This window comes from Prenolepis imparis, unplaced genomic scaffold (assembly GCF_030444845.1).
Source record: "Prenolepis imparis isolate NDT839.2.m4 unplaced genomic scaffold, iyPreImpa1.0 SCAF_6, whole genome shotgun sequence".
Taxonomy (NCBI): Eukaryota; Metazoa; Arthropoda; class Insecta; order Hymenoptera; family Formicidae; genus Prenolepis; species Prenolepis imparis.
Window position 1 is genome coordinate 7,943,931 of NW_028141164.1, and position 18,050 is coordinate 7,961,980.

Below are 18,050 nucleotides of genomic sequence, written 5' to 3' on the forward strand. Positions count from 1 at the left end.
ATAAATTTTAATTTTATGAATATTTTTATATATGTATGTAATTATTTTTATTTGGTCGTGTGTAGTTTGAAAATTACATGTGTTGCAGCTCTTTCCTCATAAATTTTGTTAGGAGAATTATTGCGAATTAACGCGGCATGGAAAAGAAATAATGCCTTTAAATATCAACGTATGATAGCCGGCCACGATATCGCGATGGCTCTCACACATTTTACAGGATTAAAGCTCAGGCATATCGGCATTTGCGCGCGTGCGGCTGACTGATACATTTCGAGTTTTAACGATGATCCGGGCAATAACTTCGGGCTTAACTGCGGCGTGAGTTGTGGCTTCCGCTCGATCACCAATCATTGTTTATGTCTCTGGTAATTAACTAATGTTCTGCTCTATGCAAATTACGCGCCGTTTCGTGTTTCCGTGCGTTTTGATACCGCTGCGTTCCGAATGCAGGCCGTGAAACAAGCGCATTTCCGAAAATCCATCATCGGGAAAAGATGCAATTTCCACGGTTGTCCACGATATAATTGAAATATACTCGCTCAACGTTACTTTGGATAAATTTCATTCGTGTGAAAAAAATTATCAGAAACTTGATACATTTTTTATTGAAAATAATATTGAATTAATTATACAATTAAATTATAATACAAACGCGAAATATCTTTGTTTCGCTATTTGAGAGTTTTTACGTATATAACTGAGTTATTACAATCTCTACATTTTTTCTACATAGCTGTGATGCAAGTCACAATCGCAGTTTCTATTATAACATCCCCTAACCGACTTCTCTCGCCCCTTCCTCCGATCTAGCACGTCTATTTCTCCTGATGAGCGAAGCGCATTTGCATCGACGACAATGACGCGTCCTATAATAATTATTACGATCGAGAGGCCTCGGTGGGGATATGTAGCATTCGTACGTATTGTACCTAGCTGCGTAGCTTGTGCGTAAAGGCGGGAACGCGATAAGATCGAATGCGTGTCTCCGCGAGCACCCTCCTGTCGCCGTCTACACGTGAGACACGCATATATATATGCCTTACGGTGCGTGCTGCGTGCACCATCCTCTTTCCTTCGGACGTGCGAGGACGGTTGCGTGCACGCAGACTGACCTTCGCAACAGCGCGTATTCAAGGCAGTGTTTCTCAAACCTTGTTAATGTTTGCTGTAAACAGGAAGATATTCGACCCTCTAGATCCAGTCCAAGCATGTGTTTGAAAAATATTCAGAAGTAAGCTCTGAAAGTATTTGCAACTAAAATGTTTGATAAACACGACATTTTTGTGGGCTTTAAAAGGCTTTTTTGTAGGCGTATATTTAAATTTGAGAAACGCTGCGCAAGGGCGTCAAAGAGTCCCGAGGCTACTCGTTCAAATTGCGCCACTTTCAATTAGGTTCGAGGGCGAATTATCGTGATAACGAGTGTCATTCGTGCCGGTTTACTTCGAAGCCGCTATTAATTCCACAGTCATTACTTGGTTCTATATCGCGAAAGTTTTTCATGTTTTCCATATACCCTACGCATCTCTCTTGTTTATCGGAATAATTTATATTTTCCTGTCATGTTATGACAAAATTGACTATTGACGTCTGTGTTTTATATTTATATCTCTTGAAAATTCTTCCACTTATCAATACGTTATTATTTTCTATCGTTTGCCTGAAAAAAACTCTTATTATTGATTTTCAATTATCCGCACTTGAAAATTCGAACAAGGCGCATGCCGTGACGAAGTTCGTCTTAGCTTATCGACATAAAGAGCTGCTCGGGGATGTATATACGACGGCAGCATGATCCATTATAGCCGTAGGAGAAGGTAATATGGCATTAGCACGCGTAAAAGGGCGCGCTGACCTATCCCACTGACGGAGGTCGTACGAAGTTCGAACGAAAGGGGAAAAGGTAATGGGCGCGCGGAGGCGCCGGCCCTTTCTCGTCTCTCATCGTTGGCACAGTTAATTACCGTGGAATATGATTTCACGGAACGAAGATGCCCCGAGTCTGATGCGCATTCGCGCACTCTCTCTCTTATCGCGGGACCGTGTAATCGGCGCAGTTACATGTATGTAACCCGCTGGAATGGGTTACGTTTTAGTGGCGCCCCGTGATGATTATCTCGTACCGCTACATTTATCGCAGAAATTGAAATCTTATCGTCGATTCTCCATCTTGATACCTATCATTATCGTTCCGCCCTTCACGCGAAGAGAAACTCATAAATCTTATCATGAATTAAACGCTTGAAAAAAGATGGGCGGCATCTTATTCTGTAAAATGTCAGAAATGTACTTAGGACACTAGCTGTTGACTTTTTTGTAGCGTTATTTAATTATACATTACAGGGTGGGTGAAATAAAATATCTCGCGCCATAAATTCGTGTTCGTCGCACTCGTCCATTTATATAAGGAAAACTTAGACGGACTGGCTGGCACCGACGGGGTGCAATTTTCGTTGCACGAACAGCGAGAAATATGAAATTCGTTTCCTCACGGACTTTGAATTGGGATATTATTCAAAGTGTTTCGCGCGGTTTCGACTCAATCTTTCGACTCTTTTCCTTCGCGTTCTTTCTTTCTCCAGTTCTTTTTCCCTCCTTTTCATTTCGTGTTGAACCCGTAGCTTAAACATCCGGAAATTTCGACAAAATCGCAATTTTTTATTGTATTATTTTTATTTAATTTTTCTTTATATACATTAATTTTTAATGAAAAATTAAAAATATAATTATCCGACCGAGCAAATTTTATTTCGTACTAATATTTTATTAACTATGAATTAAAAATATTTCTTTTACGAGAACGCATTTTATTCATACGATTCACCTATATGCGCATCATTGTAAATTGTGCTGTCTATTCCTTTCCCGATTATATCATATTCCTCTAACCACTAGCCGTTATCTTATTTGTGTCGAAGCCATGCCGGGGCGAACGCGACTGTTAAATTTCCGAGGATATGCGAGAGTATTCTGGCGACTCTGGAAAATGTCGGTTGATACGCCACGATCATTTGTTAGTGACGTATATGCTCTCGCGTGCGTGTACGTATGGAGGAAAGCGGGACGAAAACTTTTATGACTTTTAATCAGACGAACGGCCGGGCCGAGTGCTGTGATGCGAGTTCATTTGCGCTAATGAAATCAGTGTTATCTCCTCCCGTGGCTCGTATTGCGCCAACTGCTATTCCGCGCAGAACTGTATTATAAACCGTAATGGCTGTTGTCCAAGTGCCTCGTAAGTCTACAGAAAAGAGAGAAGAAGGGAGAGAGAAAGGAGAAATGACTGTGCATGGAGTATGCTCTATGTCTAATAATAATAATAATGCTATGCGACAACACTATTTCATTAGGAATGCGCTGTTATTAAAATTATAATATAATATTACGACGAGATGATTTTCGTGGATTCTATTGCGCTAAAGAGAAAATTGAAGATGTAGATATATATATGTAGCCATTTTCAGTTATTCTATAGTTCTCATTATTACCTTATAAATTTGTTTACTTCCACTTTTTTAATATTCCACTTTTTTGCAATAATAATTTCTTACGTGTTACGATAAAATGTATATATAGCATATATAAGTCAATGATGCTGCATTCTCTTTTATTAACGTCAGTGAAGCTCACGTTTGTAAAATTCATCAAAAATATTGGAGACAAATTGATTAAGTAAATTGTGAATTTTGTCAAATCAGAAATGATGTATTTTGCACGTAGTGTAAATGTGCAAAAGCTGATCGTAAGAAAAAATTATGCATGAGAGACAAACAACGCGACTGAAATGTTATTGCTAGAATAATTGTGGAAATAACATGAAATTTTAAAATCTTTCTTCGCATTTTAATATAGACTATCTATTATACATAAGAACAAGTTAATCAATGCTTAATTAGAATGACACAGTTTACGAGTCTCATCCATTTTAGTTCACTTCGAGATAATAATTCTTTTGTTAACTTGCATATTGTGTTGTACCTCGATAATTGAACGTGATTACATGATTAAAGATTTATAGCGTCATTGGCAAAGCTAGTTTATTCTCAACATTGATGTATCTACACCATCTGTATTCTCTTACGGAAATCCGTGACGGTATCGTAACAGGGATAAGTCATGCGCTTACGTGACCGCGGACAGTGAATTAAAGGTAAAGCGATTTTGCGGTATTATATCGTTGACTACTTGGCAAATGGAGACGGTATTATCTCGCGGCATGTTGGATAATCAAACGGAGTACCTGCGCGGCGAATATTTCAAGGTTTCAGGTTCGAGCCACTATTTTCCACGACGTCGTTTATCCGCATATGGCGTGCCAAGAAGTATGTATTATTATCACGCTTATTCTCGTCGTCGTCGCAATTTCGTTTTAATAATTCCGCTCGTTTTCTGCCTTTCACGTAACAAAGTGTTTCAACTTTCGACGATTAGAGCATTGTGTGCTCCGCGTGGAAACATTTCAAATTAAACTTCGACGCACCTGAGCTTTAGGACGTGTGAAAGATTGCGAGAGACGCGATCAGGCATATTTCACAGTCGCTTTCAGGTGTGCGCGATTTAAGTCATTAGAGACTGTAATGAAACATTTTATTAACGCCAACACGATATTTCAGATCTTTTTTTTACAGCAAATAAAAATTTACTTTTATAGAAATATTTAAGGATTAAATAAATTTTATTTTTATTGAATATATTTTATACTTAAAACGTGAATCTTTAAATTGGGAATTCTTATTTTTTAAATTCAGGGGACATATAATTTCTTTAACAATATAATTTTAAAAATAAAGGATATATTTTACTTCCTTTCGTAAATCTTATTTTTATCTTGTGTTTTATCTCCTCAACCATCGATCGCGTTACTTTAGCTATTGTCAGACTATTTATCGAATATATATAGGATCTGAAAAAAAATTCTACGAGACGAAGATGCGGTATTTCTATTTCATCGATGAATTAAAAACCTTACGGACTGTAGTTTTCCCACAGAACATAGTCTGTATAAAAGAGATCGCGGTAATAATAGGTTACCGTCAGGACTCGCTTCTCTAGCCACGTCTATTCAACCTGTCGTTCGCATTTTGCGGTCGCTATTGTGATTTGCAATGGTAACCCTTCGCACATCCTGTCTATTGTTGCGAAAAACGTTTGCGCTGCTATACCATTTCCTCCTTTTCTGCATGTCCCTCCTATTTTTGTCGTCCCTTGGCACTTGTTCTGTAATTCTTTATCTATTTTTTCAATTCTTTCTTTAATAGAGATTATATCGCAAAATATTGCATTTATATGCACATATTTATGATAAATATTTATTATATTAAAAAAATTATATCTATACATAAAAATTATATTTAATATCATTGTTATATATCATTATTTTTTGAGAAAATAAAAAAATGTTTTTTTGGAAGGTAAAACTCTTTAATTACATGCGAATTTTCGTAAAATAAATTTTCGCTTTATTTGATTATCTTACCGAAAAAAATATAATACTTCTCTCAGAGCGTGTATTACAATAATCTTCTTTAGTTGAATCCCTATATGAAATAACGTATCGTAAGCGTGCTAGGGGGATGGATTGAATAGACTTTGTAAGTAATAGTTATCTCAGGTCAGTTTCCGTGATCGTTCAGGAATCAGAACGGAACAAATTGGGAGCAATTATCAAGTCTCACGGAGCGATTCTACATTGTATAGTAGACGACATATGGCTGACGGTTTGCCACTATTTTATGCGCAACTTGCTTAAATACCGTGAAACTCTTTCGTCGTTCGCAATGGGGGCAGGCAAAGATGGGCGGAAGGAAGGAAGCTACGAGAATACGATAAATAGTATGGAAGCCGTCTCTATTTCTTTGCTACTTCCTTCGTGCGGATGTTTGATTGTAGGTTCCGGAATACACAAATTGTATTTTTCTCTTGTTAGTCTCAGAGAGCTCTCGACTTTTGTTCGTCCACTCGTAACACATTGCGATACATATACGATTCGTTTCTAATATCAAGTATTGAAATAGCAAGTTTAGTATATACATTTAAGTAGATGAAAATCAATTAATCGACTGCGCGATGATATAAAATAATTATCGTATTATCGATTGCATGTAAAAGCATACTCGGCGTAGGGGAACGTGTTGACTGAATAATTCGCAACTACGCATACACGTCAGCCACGACAATCTGGAAAGTGGTTAAGCATTAAAGCCGAAATTCCTAGCTAACTGCGTCGGCGGTAACGTCAACTGACGCCTCGAGGCGGTGCAGTTGCAGACGGACTGCAGCGAGATAGGCTAACGTCATAGGCTGTCCCGGGGGTGCAACTATGCCTTTGGCTTTGATGTTACCCATGGTTACGTCACGTGATGGTCCGCTATATCGCAGTTAATGGCCGGGGCCGTATAGAAACGCAGCATTATCGGGGGGGAGGAGGGGCGGGAGGGAGTTTAAAGGGAGCTGGAGAGGATAGGATGGTAGGCCGCGTAGAGAGAGATACATCCGGCGAGACGGAAGTCCCGGACAGGTTCCTGGATGCTTCGTGGCGCCTACGGCTAGCGAGACACATTCGCGCACATTCTGCACCGACGCATTGGCGAAATGCAATTATCCGCGACGAATTAACCGTTCGCGTCTGTGAACGATGCCGTCGTATATACAGATATCACGTTCGGGATGCTGCCGTACGAGAAGACGGCAGAGAGAAAATCGTGTGTAAATTGTAAAGTTATTTTCACAGTAATTAAAGGCAGCAAGCGTAAAGAGAGGGCATTAGTTGTATAATTCAATGTTTTAAATGCAATAAAATGTAGTAAAATAAGATAAGTTGTGCACACAGAGAGAGAGAAGAAGATATATTAAGAGATATATTTATCTATATGTTTATTAAGCTATGAATATTTGTATGTTAGCTACGGATAACGATAAAGTAGCATGTTTTATGAAAAATTGAATCTAATATATAATCTAAAATAATATTTTAGAAATTGTAGATGAATCGTTCGCCGTGACATGCTACATACGCGTTCTAACAGATGTTCCAGTCTTCTCAAACAGATGATCGGTATCTCACGTGTGCGCCTTAAGTGCTAATTTCGTGGGCGTTACATTTCCCACGTTTGACACGGCGAATCCTCGGGAGATTCCGCGCGTCCACGTCGACGTCTACGCGCAACGGCGTACATAATTCTGGATTTAGTGTCGCGTTAGGCCGTCTGAGTTTGAGGATCGTAGTCCCCCGAGTAGCGCGAGATACCGCATGGCCGGTCGTGCAGCGTGATTTGTGGACGTCAATACGGGGGTTATGCGTGACGTATCTCACCGATCATAATTACATCCTGTTACTGGAGATCCCAGCATTAGTTCCTCTCCTTCCTTCCTTCCTTCCTTCCTCCTACATCTACTCGCTCTCCGCGATGACATCCTCCAGGAATTACTGATTTATTGACTTTCAGAGAAACGGCTCAATCTTCCGCAGTTTTGTTGACAAAGCCCAGTTTATTTTATTTGTTTATCGAAGCACGAAATTATTCGAAAACATCTTTTACCGTTTAAATTAATTTCTAATTAATTATATATAAGATATTTTTTGCGAGGATAGGATAAATAAGAGTTGATTTTATAAATGTGTATCGAGAAAGAGATATATAAACTTATGCTTCGTATATTCTCTCTATTCGAGATACTCTCACTTATCATATGTTTTATTGCTCAGTTTATTGCTCAGATTTTCTTTTCTTGAGCAGTGACATACGATATTTTTAAACGGACGCGCAATTTAATTTCCATCAACAAAAACTACTAGATACTTGTTCCACACGTATTTCGATATTTCCCAAGGCTCTTCTCTTCCAATGTTCTTTGAGACGGAAGTCATAATCTTACGCGGCTGACAGGTAATAGCTGAATGTCATTGTCGTCACCTTTTAGTCGTATGCGCGGCCATTGTGTCGCTCTTTTTTTACTCTTCTTACCGTCACGTTAATAGCGACAACATTGTCAGTAAATCACACCTAGACTTGTGAACCTAGCGCGAAGCTATTAGTATAAATACGGTTATAATGCAGGCTCTAGGGGTTGAAAAGGGTATAAACAGCTAGTAAATCACGACCTGCGACCCTCCGGTAACAGGGGTCTGTGCCACCGACTCGAAATCAGGGCGAATGTTTAGCGCTCGCAATAGCGAGTCTTTTCTTAATCGCGGCCGTTTTTGCTCGCCTGCTGCTCGCTCAGGTGATCATCACGTTGACGCTTTACTGCGTGCGTTAATATCGAATGAATTATATAAACATAATTATTTCGACGTGAAAATGCGAAATAAGGCAAAAGGCGAAGAAAACTTAAAAATAAATTTGAATTTGAAAATTAAAAAATACAAATTTCTCTCTATCTTCACACATACACAAGTCAACGATAATTAAATTTTATATTTGCTTTCCAATGTTTTCTGGCTTAAAATAAAATGGGCTCTGCGTATATTGAGAAAGTGTATTGTTGCAATCGAAAGAGGATCGGGGCAGGTGACAGGAGGCGCGAGGCCTCGCAACCCGTACGAGAGAGTCTCTCACGTTGCGTCGAGAGGACGGATCTCCGGCGAATTAATCCGCCATTAATATCGGCGCGCCGGGGCGGAAGAGCCGGTCGAGTGTGTAAAGCTTCTCTAAACAAGCGGTTCTAACAAATGGCATTGCCCGTCTCCGCGTCTTCCGTGCGCGCGCTCCTACTAATGCCGCGGCCATGTATGCATACGACCGGACGGTGATTAATGCCGGCGCGGAGGGTCAAGATCCTCGTCGATTAATCAAATTAAGGGTGGAAGCGCGAGATAAAACTCGCGCTGCTGGAAAAGTCCGGCCGATGAGAAATCGTTGTCCGTCCGATATCGCCCGGTCGCCGCTGCGACCGTTGAAAGAGGGAAGACTTCTCCCATCGTCGGGGCCTCGGAAGGGTAGAATCGCGCGAGTGTTGAAAAATGACGGACATGACTTATCTGTATCGAGGATTGCCGTCGTCCCGACGGCCGTTTGAGAAGAAGAGGCGTGACCACCGCTTTGAGCTGGGACCGAGAGCTGGAAACTGGACACTCTGGTGTCGCGAGAAAGGTAGAGAGGGGCTTAAAAGATCCTCTCGAATGTAAACGGAAATGTGAAATATAGTCTCGATATTATCTACCCCGGGTTAGTTCATCGCTTTTCCCAGGTCAGTCGCTCATCGCATTACATTGCGCGAACAGGTAAACGCGCCTGATGAGACTCGAATACGGACGTCCACGTAACTGAATTTACGGGGATGGCTCTTTCAATACCGCCGACTGACAGCTATATAGATTATATGGATGGACCTCTTTCGTAGCGTCCGGCATCCCCGCGATTAGCACCGCGTCGTGGATATCGGCGGGATCCCTCGAAAACGATCAGTTAAGTCTCTCGCACGAATTCATATCTCGCGCATCGTTTGTCTCGAACAGAAGCTCGCAGGCATTCGTCGGGGACGTTTGAAGCGATGAGCTACGGAGCGAGAGAAAGAGGGGAAGAGGGTTCGCCGAGTTCAGAGGGCGAATTGCCGTGCGTGTGAAGGTGCGGGAGAAAGACGAAGAGAGAGAGAACAGCCCCGTATTCGCAAACACGCAAATTTCAAAAGGCACTCGACTATGTGATGTCGCGGCAGGCATGAGCGACGTGGGGCTCTCCGACGACGTATGCAAATACAGATCGAGCATGATAAATTGCTCTTGTCAAGCCACCCGGTATTTCGCACGAGCCTATAGAAACCCGTTTACCGCCGCGCCGAGAGAGATACGGATTCCGCATATAATCTCCGCCGACGGTTGAAGCAGCGCCGCGACGCGTCGCGTCGCGCAATGCGACGGACGAAACTTTCGCGTGCGTTTAGTCGGCGCCGTCGCCGCCGACGACGACGACGACGACGATGACGACACACCCAGCTATACCTCCGGCGCCGTTATCGTTCGCTATCGTCGCCGCCGTCGCTGCGAATTTTAATGGAATAGTTGCGTTGTCGCCGCGAAACGATACCGCGGCTCGCGATTTGTCATGCCGGCAGAAACGATCGCTTCATCTCCTTCGCGAACTCTCGAGAAAAGCTCTCACGTGACACGAGTGGAATTAGGCGATATAGTGCTCCCAGAAAATTGTCTTTTTCTTCTCCTTATTATGTTTTCTTGTATGAATCTTTTATTCAAATGATTACGATTTCAATAAGATTTTGAAATTGCATATTTTTTTTTATCTGATCGGAAATGAAAATAATATCTCAAAATTACATTTATAATTTTTTTCAATCGGTGTGACTATCGAGTTTTATTCCTACATTGATTGCACGCGAGCATTCCGGCTAGCAAATGCGAAGCAGATCTAGTCTAGACAGCTGAGATTTAGGGACGACTGCGATATTACTTTTCCTTTATGATTGTACCGAGCTGTTAACAATGTACGAACTTGAAAAGACTCGTGACATTATTTCGACGGAGAGGATCAGTCTCTCTATCTCTACCGGTCTCGAAAGAAAGCGACGTCGACATTCGGCTCTTAGACGTGGATTTCGCGTCTAAATCGTCTCATTACAAGATTTCGTAGGGGGTCTCGGCGCATCTGCATCGGACGCAGCGTGAAACCGGTTCACCAACCTCGTATCAACCTACTAAAATGTATTTTTTTTTTCACGGCGATTTATTGCTCGTCACGTCACGTGAAAGGTGTCGTCAACGAGCTCGCCACGGTTTGAAAATTGTTCTCAATGTAACGGCGAATATTACGATAATAACCGGTTCTCTTTTGATAATCCCATGCGGATTAAATACATTAGTGTCATCTTACGCCTTTCTTTTGATTATAATATTATCAACAAATCTCGATAGCAACTTAATTTCGTAAAAAGCGATATTTTTTTCAGAATTTTTTAATTTTATATATTTCTCGTATGAAAGACATGATTTTACACAATATACCTATGATATATAGGCTTAGGTCAATTTAACGCATATAGTCACGTATCATTATCTCTATTATTAGGGTAATAAATAAAATTCTCGTTAATAGAACGCACTTTTTTATGCTCGCACATATTTTGCTTCCCTTTCGCATATTATATTGTTGTCGATTTCAATATGACATGTATTAGGAGAGAAAGGGAAATTCCAATTACGTACATATTATATCATAGGTATATATCTCACGTGTATTATTCACACTCTCTTCTATAGCTGAATCATTAGATATTCCTTTTAGTGCAAGGAACATAACTAATTCACTATTAAATACATATCTCTATTGATTTTCTTATGTAAATATCTTCTCGTGTACATATGTGTGTAGTAGCCAATAATATTAAAACATGAAACGGCGCAATCATTCTCGATGTCGCGCAACTGCAATAACGGAGAATTCGAGTCGAAGCTATTCGATATACGTCGTACTCATTGCCGTCACATATTGCATTCCGTCGAAAGGTGTTCTCTATTCAGTAGCAATCGTGTAGAAGTGGAGGATGTATGCGAAATATTAAATCTGCGTTCCCTTTCGCGATAGTCGCGCAACGCGTCATCTGTCCCGGAAGGTTACGACCATCGCGATAGATGGAAGCTCGAAAGATGATGAGCTACACAACGAAAGCGAGTACAATCGATTCGAGAAGCGATTCGTCGGAGAGGCACCGACGCCACGCCTTTAAAATCGAATCCCACTCTACGCATTTTCCCACTCGCAATCCACTCTGCCTCTTTTTCCTTTGACCAAACTGCTTTTCACATCGCTCCCGACGAGTGTTTTCGCTCGATGAGTTCGGTTTTCGAAAGCATCGTTCCGCGTTCAATTCGATCGGGGGGATGAAAAGGACGACTCGCTCGCAGCTAATGATGGTCATCTAACCGATGACCACAGAGATACGCGACCGAATAACCCGAGAGCTTGAGAGAGACCTAGAATCTGATGATATGAAGCTCTCAAGTGGCTGTTAGTACGTTTCAGCGTGTAACTCTCTTTAAGTGAAGTAAATCAACCGAAGAAGATACCGCGCGCGATCTGTCACAGGAAATTCGAAAATACATATAATTCAAATATATCGATGAAATATTTATTCATAATCGATGTAAAGTATATGCAAAATACGTTTGTGGATATTTATAGAATAGCATTTAATTTTCTATATAGCACCTCTATTTCATTATGCGATGTTAATATCGGTAGACGCACCTGTTCGTTTCTCAGAGGGTTCGTGAAGTTAAAATCGATGATTGATAAGGTCCACTTCAACTAGGGCAGATTCATCGAGGACTTTAATATCGTGATTAAATTGATTACAATCGATTATATATATACAATACTGACTTTTTTTTTATCGTAGACTAGCACATTGCTCGATTAACACATTTTGCATTACATTCAGATCTTACGATTGCCTCGCTAAGCGCATGTGTGTGAGACTCATGTCGAAAATACGCTAAAACAATATATAACGAAACTGTGTTGCGCGGTACAATGACATTTCGCCTCGCACATTCAGATTTCAGAGAATAATTACCTCGCGCCGAGCTGGCGGAAGCGTATGCACTATTATTGAATAATACAACGGCGAGCGGATGTAGCGGCACACGCACGTGGATGCTGCTGCAAGCTGCAGCGACGCGAAGTGCGCGATCTTTTGCGTCGCATCGCGCACAAGGAGGGAAAAGGGAGTGCATTCATCGGGGGAGGAAGGGAGACGCAATATCTGGAGGACCTCGTTTCTCGTCTCTCCTTCTCTTCCGCGTTTGCCTCTTTTTTCCCCGCTCAGCCCTCCGTTCGCCACGGACCGCCGCGTCAGGCGCAGGACGTTGACCTGACCTGGTGAAACACATACGAGGGTAGTCCTTACGCGGACTCTGAACCGTGTATCGCGCACCGTTCAGAGACGAGAGGATATTACAGAGACTTCTTTGCGACACAGCGAGGGGTAGGCGATGACGGTCGTATGAAAATGCGAAAGCACGGAGGGTGATAGACATGTACGCATATATATATATATACAGAGGAGAGAGGAGTCAACGTATTAGGCTGTCTTTCTCTTCTCTCCTCTATCCCTCCGTTTCGTTATACGCACTCGCGGAACGTCGTTTATTCGCACCGCGGGCGATCCTTTCTCTTTCTTTCGTTGAATGCGAGTTCTCTCCTCTTCCGTCCTCTTCTGCCCTCACCGCTCTCGCGAAATATCGTTCATTCGCTACCCCGTGCTCTCGGGGAATATGGGACGTGTGTGTAAGCCTGGTAACGAGTCACGCGGTGATGTACGTTCTTGCTCGGTGATTTATATGGCATAATTGCGCGATAACGTGTCGCATGATTAAATTTTTCTCATTCCGAGCAAAGTACGGGTTCTTTGTTCGCCTGTGATTTTAAATCTTTCTGTATTTTTGTATTTCGTACCGAGAGATTACAAATAGACCTTGTACATGTATCGAAAATTCTAGACACGATATAGCTGCGCTGTGAAACCGGTATCAATACGATTTATGCGTTCTATTAATCATAACAGCTTGTGCCGCCAGGCTTTGAACCTTGCTGACATTTCAGAAGAGCACGGAGAGAGGAGCCGCGCGAATGAATAATTTAATAGCGATCAAATAGTGGTGGGTTGCCCTCTGAAGAGGTTTGCTTCGGGTCGTCTAAACTATATCTTTTTGCGCACGCTACACTTTAATATTGTCATTTTTATCGTTTCGTATAATCGTACACATTTTATTATCTCGCCATACTTTATAAGATTTAAATTCTATAATATATATTCTCACATCATCATCAAAGATAAATTTACATCTATGTTGTGTCAGTTATAACGTGCAATAATTCAATCTCTTATCGTTGAAAGTAAAAGTGACGAAGAAATGTCGAATAACGGAAATCGATATCGGAGAAAAAAATTGCAAGCGCGTCATCGAATCGAAATACGACGACGTGTCAACATTCGCGCGCAGCCGAGCGCATTGACCCGGTCAATCCGGCTGCTGCGATGAATGCGCATGTAAGTGCAGTCTTATGCAATACGCTAGAAAGGGTTGGTGGTGTATGCAATACGGCGACGATGGTTGGAGAGGTCCGGGATAATGTTGAATCGCGTTGGGTAGGAAAGGAAGGAGAGAGAGAGAGAGAGAGAGATCGCAACCCGGTGGGAAACGCATGCACAATATAGGGAAGAAGAGGGCGGCGTTGCATTATGAATACGCTACTATTCACCCCGCTTATTACTTCCTACATACCGCGGCCCTCCTCTCTCAACCAAGTACGCACGAAACGCATGTACGAGTCGTCGCATACATGCGCGCACGTAGGTTCGTTCTCAAAGAATAGCCGTTTTTGCGTGCGGCAACTTTGCGGGTTGCAACCGAAACGAAATGAATACATCCGGATGTATATGCAGGAAACGAAGAAAAAAAGAAATTTTTCGAATGCTCGACCTAATTCCCTCTTTTTCGGGGCAAGGTAAAAGGTAATGGTTGCGTGGTTGTGCAAATGCGCGAACGCAAATGGTGCAAACGGCACCTGCATCTTTTATAAGCGGGCTAAGTCGGCGCGTATATACTCGCGAGATACGACAGTCTTATTCCGCGATGAATAATAAATCGGGCGTCGCAGGTGTTAGTTGAAGGCGGTGTGTCGTCGAGGATGGTTGATAGCCGAGGAAGAGATATATCGAGTCGCGTTGAATTTGATGCTCTGTTTCTGATCGAAGCAAAAATATCTTTAAGGGATTATAGGAATTTATCGAGATAAAAAAACATATATCTGTTTAAATAAAAATTTTTCACAATTCGCTGGACTCTTATAATAAAATAAAATAAAATAAAATACAATTATTTCATCCATCACATATTTTAATATAAAATAGTTTTTGTTTTTCATTATTTTTATATTTAATTATCTTAACGAAATTATGTTTCCCGATCACAGTTATCTGACTATATATTCGTTTTATTTTGTATAAAAACATTGCGTATTATACAAATGCGAATCAAATCTCTTGGGAACATGTGCATGTTATTAATATTTATGGAAAATTTACTTGAACGATCAACTTGGAAACTATCGTTTTCGACAAATATCTCAAACTGTGGCCTCGGAACACCGACGGGTGGCTCGTCGATTTCGAATTTAACACCGCAGCGGGAGGTGGAGCGAGCGAGATGAGAGGAGTCCATGGCGTAGGATTAACAACCGGATAATGAAGTCAGTGTTTCATGCCCTGTGAAATTGCGCTCACTCGGGTCGCCATTCGATTCTCGCTTTGATTGCGCCATGGGCGAAAGCACAATGGCCATAAACCGTCCAGCGTTGAGCACCATCGCTAGTAGCCCTCCTTCCCTCCCGCCCCTCTTTTATTCAATGGAATTTTCGGGCTCGAGATTTTCCAGATTTTCCAACGCGCTCGTCAATGCTTTGAAATCGCGCGTTAGCCATTTCGCAATGTTCGACGTTCACGACTTCGTTTTATGAAATTAAAAGCTGAAACGAACGTACAATTGACCGTTTCGACAGAAATCCTATTAATCCCTCCTGGGCGTATTTTGCATCGAGTATTTAAATATACTTTTTGCTATGGTATAAATTAAATTACATTTTTTTATATAAGTAAATACACTGCAAGATAAAAAAGATAACTTTTTTCAAAGAAACGCAAAGGAAAAGAGAGTGGTTTGTTTAATTTGGAATATAACGTTAGAAAATCTTTGAACGAAACTATCGAGAATGTACTGCTCAGAAAGCAAGTTAAAAAATAATACAGTGTTATTTACAAGTTATATATTATTATATCATTTTAACGATCGTGGCATATTGTAAACAAAATGAAATAGCACGCGCGTACACCGCCGAATTTGATCAAATTTTCTTTTAACTTTTCAGTTTGGCGGACGTTGCGTTTTACAGGATTTTTCGCGTCGAATTTTCCCTGGATTTTCCGACGGCCGTCCACGCGCCCGGTTTCGAGAAATGGCACCCGTTATTTCACCCTCGCGAACTTTCACGGTGTATTATATCGGAGTAGGCCTCTCTCTCTCTCTCTCTCTCTCTCTCTCTCTCTCTCTCTCTCTCTCTCTTTCCTCTCTGTGTTTTTTAAAATTCGCGCTAACGCTATTACCGCGGACGTATACCGGCTGTTTTTGCAAGCCGACGCCCCGGAAAAGATTTGCTCTCCCGCGTCGGATCGCATGACGCGCCTGCTCGCTGTCGCATTTAAACGCATAAACGAATTAACTCGAATTTCAATAATCCGTTTAGCTCGCGTCCGAAATTTTCGTCCCCTGGGCTGTTTCCGAAAACCGTCTGGCGTAAAGCAATTTTGTGTACCGTAAACAAAATTATACGCGACATATAGTAGTGCATTTCGCGGCGGGGGGAGGGAGAATTAAATGTATGCATCTCTCGTTTTTTTTTTCTTACAGACACGTTGATTTAAAGAAAAGTTACGAAATTTTGCGAACGTATTTTTCGATATCGAATCGCGATAGGAGAATATATATAGAGATTCGAGTAGCCGCGATGAGGTATCAAAAGTGTGGGGAGTTCGCGGATATTCATTCGACGAATCGGGCGACTGCAATCACGTGGCTTTTACGCCGTCGTCCCTCGCTGAAAAGCAAATGAGTGACTGTTGGCCGCAGAGACGACGATGATGATGATGACGATGGTCATCGTTACGGTGTCCCGATATACGATGACCGCTGAGCTGCAGCTCCAATGATGCACGGACGCTCATTAGCTCCCGGCTCTCCTTCCCCCGATTCTCTCATCTTCTCTCTTATTCTCTCACCCTTTATATCGCAGCACTGTCCCTTCCGTCAATATGAGGTAACGAACGGATCGGCACGCTGCAATTGCACTATCACTTTCACAATGTATTATTTACGAAATTTAATCCTATCGGACGTTCATTATAAGCGGCTTTAAAACTGATGAAATAACAGGATGAATGTTTTCGTCTTGTTTCGCGGCAGTATAACCGAATGAAAGTATAAATCAAGCCCCGCGCAATCATCATCGACCCTCGGGGCACAGTTGAGTAGGCGATCGTCTATCCACGTGCAGAACGGCGATGATGATGACTATCATTGTAGCCCGAGCTGATGATCTCGTTAGAGTTTCGATGGTTTCTGCCGTGGATGACGCATACAATGCAATGAAATACGGTGATTGCTTTGAGTGGATAACAGCATGGCGTCGAAAATGTCCACTTTCGGAGAGGACTTTTTCAATAATCAGTAGTCATGATTAATATTTTTAAAACGTGTATGTGATATAATAAAAATGTTCTAAAATTATTGGATGTTCTTCTAGATTTTCCGGTTGATTTTTTTCTAGCAAAAAAAACGAGGGAAATCATCATTTTTTGTAAATTTCCAATTTTTATCATATATCTTTGTAATTAAACGTCAAATTAAATTTTTATTAAAATAAATTTCACATAAAATTAATTGTTGAATGTTTCATTAATTTTTTAACTCCACACAAAAATTTAATTTGTGAAAAACTTCTATTATTTGTAACTTGAAAGTTATCGATATTTTTACTAAGGAAAAATCATGTTCAAAAAAAATCATTATTAAGAGAACATTTCGTGATTTTAGGATATTCTGTGTATAACATAACAAGAGGATTGTATTTTATTAAGAACGTATGTCGTGACGGTCGGTCCTTTTCACCTCTCGTCTCGTTGTCGGTTCGCCGCGACGGAATCAATATAGGATGATGAACTGCGTGGATTGAAAGCGATCGCTGGTGTTAACAGCGTTATAACATCCAGTCTCTCAGGCCTGGCACTCTGTATTGCAGCCGGGTGCGGTCATGCGATGTCCTCCGCGGTATTTTGCACGCCGTGACCCTACGTTGCGAAACCCGTCATTTACCTCTATCTATCACCGATCATTTGATGGCTCAAGCCGCAGCGAGAAAGCCACGACGCGTCGGGATGCGCGTGGTTTCGATATACATTCGCTCGAGTGTTTGATTTTCGCGTTTCAAAGTATCGAGAGAGACCTACAGATCTTCCTCACTCTTCTATTTATCTTTTGAACG